We start from the raw sequence: 8,135 nt of genomic DNA, 5'->3' as shown, positions 1-8,135 counted from the left end.
GAAAACGGGGCTGGGGGCAAGGAGATTGAGTACAGCTGCATTTTACCTAGTCTGAGACCAGGGAGGGGAGCAAAAACGGCTAGGAGAATCCGTGTTGTTTTCAGCTTGGGAGTGTCTAACAAAGCTGCCAAGAGGATTCTGGCTGAGACTCTTTCCCAGATGTGAATCTAGCAGCCACCTAGACAGTTTGTGCTTCAGCATGAATGCCAGAGCATAGAATACTTCTAAGCCTGTTCCATGTCAGATTTGCTTTCACATAGTCTTAGGTTTTTATTTCTATGCCACCCCGGTTTTTTGCAGACTTTCTGAAAGAGCACAAATGTTGTATGCATTTTGTGTCTACAATACACATTTCCCCCAGTGCATTTCAATGATTTTTAAGCATCTTTTGGGGACCAAAACTGTACCACAGCGTTATCCAGCTGTTCCCAGCAGCAAGCAATGGGAATGCCAAATTGGGTTGGTCCCCTGCAAAAAGTGGCCTGAACAAATTCCCCCTTCATTCCATGTGTGTCTTTAAAATATAGAGAGAGTGGGGAAGGGGATTCCTACTTACCTGTGTTTCAAGGAAGAACAGGGACAACAATATATGCAGGCATGCTTCACACAAGTTGGTGAATACTGTTGTGCATTTTGTGCATGGGTGAAAATGGAAATGGACTGCCTTCAAGTTGATCCCGACTTATGGCTACCCTGTGAATAGGGTTTTCATGGTAAGCGGTATTCAGAGAGGGGTTACCTTTGCCTTCCTCTGAGGCTAGTCCTCCCAAGCTGGCTAAGGCCTGCTCAGCTTGCCACAGCTGCACAAGCCAGCCCCTTCCTTGTCCGCAACTGCCAGCTGGGGGGCAACTGGGCTCCTTAGGACTATGCAGCTTGCCCACGGCTGCCCAGGTGGCAGGGCACGTAACCCCTGAGCCACTCACTGTGGGGGTGATCTTTAGCTGGCACTTGGCACCCAGGAGACACAAGCAGGGATTTGAACTCACAGACTCTGGACTCCCAGCCAGGCTCTCCTCCCCGCTGTGCTATACCAGCTGTTCCTGTATTCACACATAAATGCAAAAGGTCTCAGATGAACCATACCTGAGAAATGACAATACTAGGAGAGACGCACTAACAATCTTAATTCGGTTTAATTGGAAAGGGAGAGGGAAGGATAGACAGTCAAAGTACATACCCACACCCCAGCGTTCTCCTGCTTCTCCCTTGCGGGAGACGGGAGAGGAATTCAATTAAGTTTCCATTTAAAGATGAATTTATCAAATTCACACTTTCTGAAACAATATGAGAAACGAACACAGCCATCCTTCACAATTCACCCTTATCCGAATGTTGCGATGTGGTTCTCCAACTAAGCAATGTTTGCAAACATGCATATATTAAGGGAAAGTGCGCAGAAGAATGAACATATTAATGAAAATAACATACTGAAATGCATTATGTTAGGTGAAATTGCTTGCAAAAATGGTACATTAGTCAAAACTGCATACAAAAAGGTGTTTCGTAGGAGGAATTATCACTAAAATGCTAGAGAATTTTCATTAGGATAGTTTTTTTAAAAAAATCACCAATTGCTGCAGAAATGTGGACTGGAAAAATGACACACTGAGAGAACTGAAATTGAAAGATCCGTTTATCCCTACCCCTCGGTTACTGCAGTGTCCATAATGAGAAGCATATTTCGCAGGGCTGCACAAGCATCCCACAGTTTAACCCCTCCCCCCAAGGGTTGAACTTTCATGAGTTCTCAATGTGAATACTGACTGAAGGCTTTGTGTTTGCCTCCACTGCCACCGTCTTCCTCAAAGGCCAAAAGCCTACCATTGGGAACAGCAAAGGGGAAAGCAGCGGTAAGGCCTGCCAGAGCCCTGCAGAATGCCTTTTCTCGCTTGGGATGGGAGTAGCATGACCAGTTGCAGAATCCCTGGTAGACAAAATGGAGCTATTCACTCAGATGGTAAACTTTTGCCTGGGATGTAGCACTTCGTAAGAGCCTCTACCTGCAAACTGATGATGGCAGGGAATCTTGCCCACAGAAAACTAGACGGCTAGGCTTAAACTTGTTTCCCTGATGTCCAGTTTACTATGGGTGGAAATTTGTTTTTGTTGTTGCATGGCAGAACTTTCAGTCATGTGTGCCCCTACATGTAGTCTGACACAAGATGCTAAGACTTATAGACCGCTCTTTATCTGAAAGATCTCAAAGTGATTTATAATAGAATACACAAGGTGCAATAAAAACCACATCAAATTAATTTACAAAGCAAAATACATGAACAATATATATGTACATAAACACGATATAAAAGTCAGAGAATTACAAGCAGTATAATATAAATAACAACATAGCACAATACAACCATTCACCATCTAGTCCGTGCAATCACTACCATCATCCACTACCTCAAACGTATCAACTCATACGTCATGTGGATTATGCAGACACAAGGCTACATAATTGGTCCATCTAGCTCAGTATTGTCCAACACTGACTGGCAGCAGGTTGCCAGGGTTTCAGGAAGGGGACATTCCCTACCTGGAGATGCAGGTGACGGAACCTGGGATTTTTTGCATGCAAACCATGTTCTTTACCATTGAACTATCATCATTGTCATCATTTATTTGTATGCCGCCTTTCCACAGCTGAGCCACGCTCAAGGCAGCTTACAACATTGAAAAATTACATGATTCATTCTAACAGTTACAAAAATAAAACAAAATATAGTCAAACCACAGTCATAATGAAAACATCTCTATAAATATACAATAAAATTAAGCAATCTCCACATACTTCATAATAATGTCTAACAAGCAAAAGTGCACCTCTAAAATTAAATTTTGACCCTCCAAAGAACTCCTTAGAAATATATCGCCAGTAGCCTATAGACATCCTGAGCAGCACGTCTTCCAGGTCTAGTAGCAAGATGGCTCCTCGCCCTTTCAGCAGTTGCTGCTTTTGTCCTTGTTGTCTTGATCTTGATCAATGTTCTTGTCCTTGTTGAGCATTCTGGGGAAATTGGTCCTACTTCCATCTCCATGTCCTCAGGCTCGCTCAGCTGCTGCTTCCCGGGCTTCTGCTGGTGCTGGGGGTGGTTCATGTCGAGTGGAGTCTGCGGGAGCTCGGACTCAGGGGCCTTGGCCTTGCCTGGGGAAGGAGGAGGCAGAGGAGGATGTGTCGGCAGCTGCTGTTGAGCAGCAGGCACCGCACCAGGCGGTGGGGGCAAGGAGCGCTGGAGGGGGAGCAGAAGATGCTGCTGCTGCTGCTGCTGCTGTTGGCGGTGGGGAGGCTCCACGGCTTGGGGCGGCTTGGCTTAAGAACATAAGAAGAGCCTGCTGGATCAGGCCAGTGGCCCATCTGGTCCAGCATCCTGTTCTCACAGTGGCCAACCAGGTGCCTGGGGGAAGCCCACAAGCAGGACCCGAGTGCAAGAACACTCTCCCCTCCTGAGGCTTCAGTCAACTGGTTTTCAAGAAACACACTGCCTCTGACTAGGGTGGCAGAGCACAGCCATCATGGACATCCAGGCTTCGGGCTGGGCTCCAGCGGCGGCGGCCAACTTTAGAGCAGATACCGCCTCGAGTGAGGAAATGCAGCACACCGGTTCAACAGGTGCTGTCTTAGCTGGCCTCATTGTTCTCTGCCTGCTGGACTATGTTCAGGTGTGCATCGTTCACCATGTGAGCCTGGATGCTGCTCCTGGGCATAAGGTACTCTACGCTATGACCTCTTCATCTTCCTTGCTTTCCTGTTATGCGTGTATTGATATATTTTGCAATACCAAAGATTAAAATATTAACAAACTAGCTGAGAGAAATAGGCTTCTTTGTAAAAATCCATTTGCTTTTTTTTGTATATTTCTACTTTTAATCATCGTTAATAGCTCTGCTGCATGGCAAGTGCTACTGTTTTCAATCACGACTGTTTCCGAGGTTGGCTTGCTATAAATATATTGCAAGGAAAGTTCCTTATTAATCAACACGTAATTGCTGAAGCTAGACACATACCACAGAATTAATGAGAAAATTGAATAATTTAAGTACCAATCATTTAATAAATTGTATTGTCATTTTCATTACTAAGCAGCATTAATTTTACATACAAAAATTTCTTAAGTGTCTTTTTTGAATTTCTGCTCTTGAATGTAGATTTGAAATTTAGTGATTTTTTTAGGGGGGTTGGGGGGTCTTAATGATGTCATTGGCTTTGGAGAATGTAAATATTCAATCCTGGTTTTCAGATGAATTGGTCCAGCCAGGTGATGGGAGATGAGTGGTGCATTAATTAGACATTTCTGGTCAGTTTTCAGTTCTATACTCTCCGCAATGGATGGCACCAGGTACATTTTTTTAAGTCACTTCTGAGATTATATGTGGTAGATAAAGCAGTTAAGATTATTATTTATTTATTATTTGATTTATATCCTGCCCTTCCTCCCAGCAGGAGCCTAGGGCGGCAATGTAGGAGTTACCCTGGGTTGATTCCCATAAAGAGTGACTGCTAAAAGTTGGTGAATTATGAGAGGTTTTGGACCTTCAGCAATTACTGTTCCTGCTTCAGAAGTTCCAAATTCTTAGTTCTGCTGTTGCACAATGAGTCTTCTCACAAGCTGTTGAGCAAAATAACAACAGTCACCTTTCCTGACCAGGAGCACCTTACCTCCTCTCACCAACCCCCACAAAGCCTCTGAGTAAACTCATATGTCACCTCTTTGTTTCTAGCTTGGTGTGCAACAGTCACCCCCCGACAAATTCTTTCCTTTATTCCAAATCCCATCACTTAAAATTTGTCCCTTCTGCCAATTAACCAACCACCACTTTGGTGGGTTAATCTATCAGTTAAACCATTATAAACTTCCAGCCCAAGGACCAAACTACACATGAATAGGATTTTTTCTTGCAGAAGTAGCCAGTGCAGGGGGCTGGGAAGCAGTTTGGATCAGGACTCTGATGTGGGAGGTAAAGGAGGCTTTAGAGTGAACTGGAGATTTTTCCCTTTGTAAACTGCAGGTGTGGAGAGGCCTGATCTGGATTGGCGCCACAGTGTGGGGGCAAAGGGCTAGCACCCCTATCCCCATGCTTTAGTCCCAATCGAAATTGACCTTGTGCTGCCTGTATCTGCAGTAAATAAAAAAATCCTGCACTTAAGGGCAAACAACATGATTAACATAATGTCTAGTTTGGCCCCTGGTAGACGTGTTTGGGTGCTTTTTAGTCCTACTTTATTGTGAATACACACATTAAACTGAGGGTAGCATTTTGTCAGTTTTTCAGCAGTAGGTCTGGATATAATACCAGGAGACCTGTCTTTCCCAGAGAGCAGAAAGAATTCCAGAAGCACAAAATTAATTCCTTTCATTTAAAAAGCAAAACAGTGCTTTCAGTGCAGCTTTTTCAAAACAGAGGAATCAACAAGTAGTTCTTTTGAACTAATTCCAGGTAATAGTTCATGCAGCATTCAGCACTGTAGGACAAGCAAACAGGAGTCTAAACCTGACTCTGTGCCAGAGCCAGGCTTGCAGGCCCTCCTATTCTTGACCGGACATATACCATGAGCACTTGTTGCCTAAGCCACTCATGTTCAGTTCAGCTGCACACTGTTACTCAAAGGACTCCCAGCGTTGCTGGGACAAACCTTATTTGCTAAAAATCATAGGTCACCAAAAAAACTGGGAAAGAAATATAATTTCAACTGATTGGGTACAATATAAAAGTTTTACATTTACCATGGATAAGATTATCCCAGCACAACACATTGTAGTTTGCAATACTAATTTATGTATTTTAATGGTTTGTACTTTCAAACTGAATTGGGAGGATGCTATATTTCAAAACAGTGGAAATGTAGTTTTTAATTTGCTGTTTTAATTCTGCATGGTGCAGAGCAGACCCAAGTTACAGTGTGTGAAACTCACTAGCCTTGACTAATCTTTCTGTCTCACCGTATCTATGTTGTGAGGATAAAAGTGGATAACCCCTGAATGCATCTTTGAATTCCTTGAAGAAGAACAAAATTTGATAACAGTAAGTTGCCCTGTTTGGCTGTCTGCAATAAGCTTGTGTCATATAACAAGCCTACTCAGACATGTAAAGTTGATATGTATTTTAATCTACAATTTTAGTTTAGAATGTATATTTTAATGGTTGATTTTATTCATTTTGGTTTTTTTATAAACTTGCTTTCAATGTTATCTTTATTGACAATTTTAATATATATTTCACATTGCAGCCACAGTCGGGAAATGAAGAGGTGAGACAAGGTGAAGTGTGGGTAAAACAAAGGCCATGTTTATATAGATAAAGCCAATCAAGTGTTTGATTACATAAAATGATCTGCAGAGATAAAGTGCAGGACAGAACTCTTAACCAATTGGGTGAGAGCACCCTGCCATGGGAAAGGGGATGGTCCAAGCCCAGTCCTCTTCCCCCAGCCCCAACCCCACAGGGTGATAGGGAGACCTTCCTGCTCCACTCCCTCCCAAGACCTCGCAACTCTGAGTGGGTGATACAAGTTAGCCCCAAAGGTGAAGCTTATCCTGCCAACACACCTCACCAACACGAAAAGCATGCCTCAGATCCCACGTTTCATTTTAAGGGTGCCTAAGGGTGTTCACCAAGCCCTACCCACTGTGAAATTCCTGCACATATCTACCCCAAAAGAGGACAAGCCTCAGCTTAGTCCCTCTTTCCCCACCTGCGGCCAATAATTTCATGCAGGGCACTCTGCAGATCAGCCAGAAACATCTCATTATCCAAGTCAGACACATGAACACCATCTGGCCAGTAAAGATCAGCTCTGCCACACTTCACCTCCATAGAGGCCAGAATCCTTCCCTTGTGAAATCTAGCTTTCTATGTGCAGGGATTTTTAAAAAATTGGAAGAACATTTTATTATATAAGGAGACTTCCGGTTGCCGTTTCTTCCGGTAAGACGCTCTTCACTTTTCTTCCCTGGATTATAAATCTTAAACCCCTTCAATTCCGACTTTGCTCACTGTCGGAATTTTTTTCTTCTTCCTGGCTCTTTGAGAGGGAGTTGTTGTGCTTTCAGAGCATTTGTTTTATTCTGCTCTGGATATGTTTCAACAGCTGCCGTGAGCTGTGGAAGCTCCCGCTGTTGCTGCTTCCTCCCCTTGCCGAGAGACATTTTTTCGGTGGCAGCCCCAGATTCAAAGCTATTTAAAAACATTCATAATCAATAGGCTAACGTAAGACACTGCCCCGCTTTGCCTAATTTCCCCCCAGAGCTCCCACAAATGGTTCTCACAAGGAAGAGATGCCAGGAACTGGGTCTATCTCCGGGGGAGGGGGAGTTTCCCCAACTAAACCATCAAGCAAAGATTACTCAGTATTTTCTCTCTATGCATGAAACTTTGCAAACTTCTCTGCAGCTGCAAAGTGCCCAGAAAGACACCACCCAGCTCGAAAGTCCTCATGACTGGTCAATAGATTACCATCTTCTTAACAAACCAAGTCAAGTTACCTCAGTCGCTAAAAGCTTAGCGGAGGAGTTACTAGACGCTGGCCTTAATTGCTCCCCAAGTCCAGAATCTGACGCCCCCCCCACTGAGTTAATCACTATTGACTCGCTTCAGGAATCCCAGAGGCAACAATCACTCTCCCCTGTGAGGATATCAGCGAAGAAGTGCACGACCCACTCAACTTCCCTGGGTCCTAAACCTCCCCCTCTGAGTTGGGAAGCGCTTCTGTTTGAAGAATTGAGCTTAGTTAAAGCATACATCACAGAAACAAACAGCCTACTAACCACATTGGTGCAGGCCTTGGGGCCTCTTTTACACGAGAAAACAAAAGGCTCTGGAACTTCGGTGAGCCCTCCAACTAGCCATGTCCAGCACAAAGAGACAACTAAGGGACTTGGTAAGAGCAAGGGTAAGGGACTCACGAAGATCCTACCGGCCCCCAGGATGACAAAAAAAAATCAAAGAATATTAAAAACTCCAAACCCAGTTCCGCAAGGAACATGAATTTCAAGCCTCTCTTCAAACTGTTGGATTCTCATACTCACTGAGCAAAGCCAGACCAGCAACATCCACCTAAAGACTGTAAAAACGAGCTGGGAAAAAAGGGGCTATCCCAGAAGGAAAGGATTACATCTCTTTCCCAAGATCAAAGCATA

The sequence above is a fragment of the Rhineura floridana genome, chromosome 9 (genome assembly GCF_030035675.1).
Source record: "Rhineura floridana isolate rRhiFlo1 chromosome 9, rRhiFlo1.hap2, whole genome shotgun sequence".
Lineage (NCBI taxonomy): Eukaryota > Metazoa > Chordata > Lepidosauria > Squamata > Rhineuridae > Rhineura > Rhineura floridana.
The sequence above is the reverse complement of the archived record's forward strand: the minus strand, read 5'-3'. Positions refer to the sequence as shown.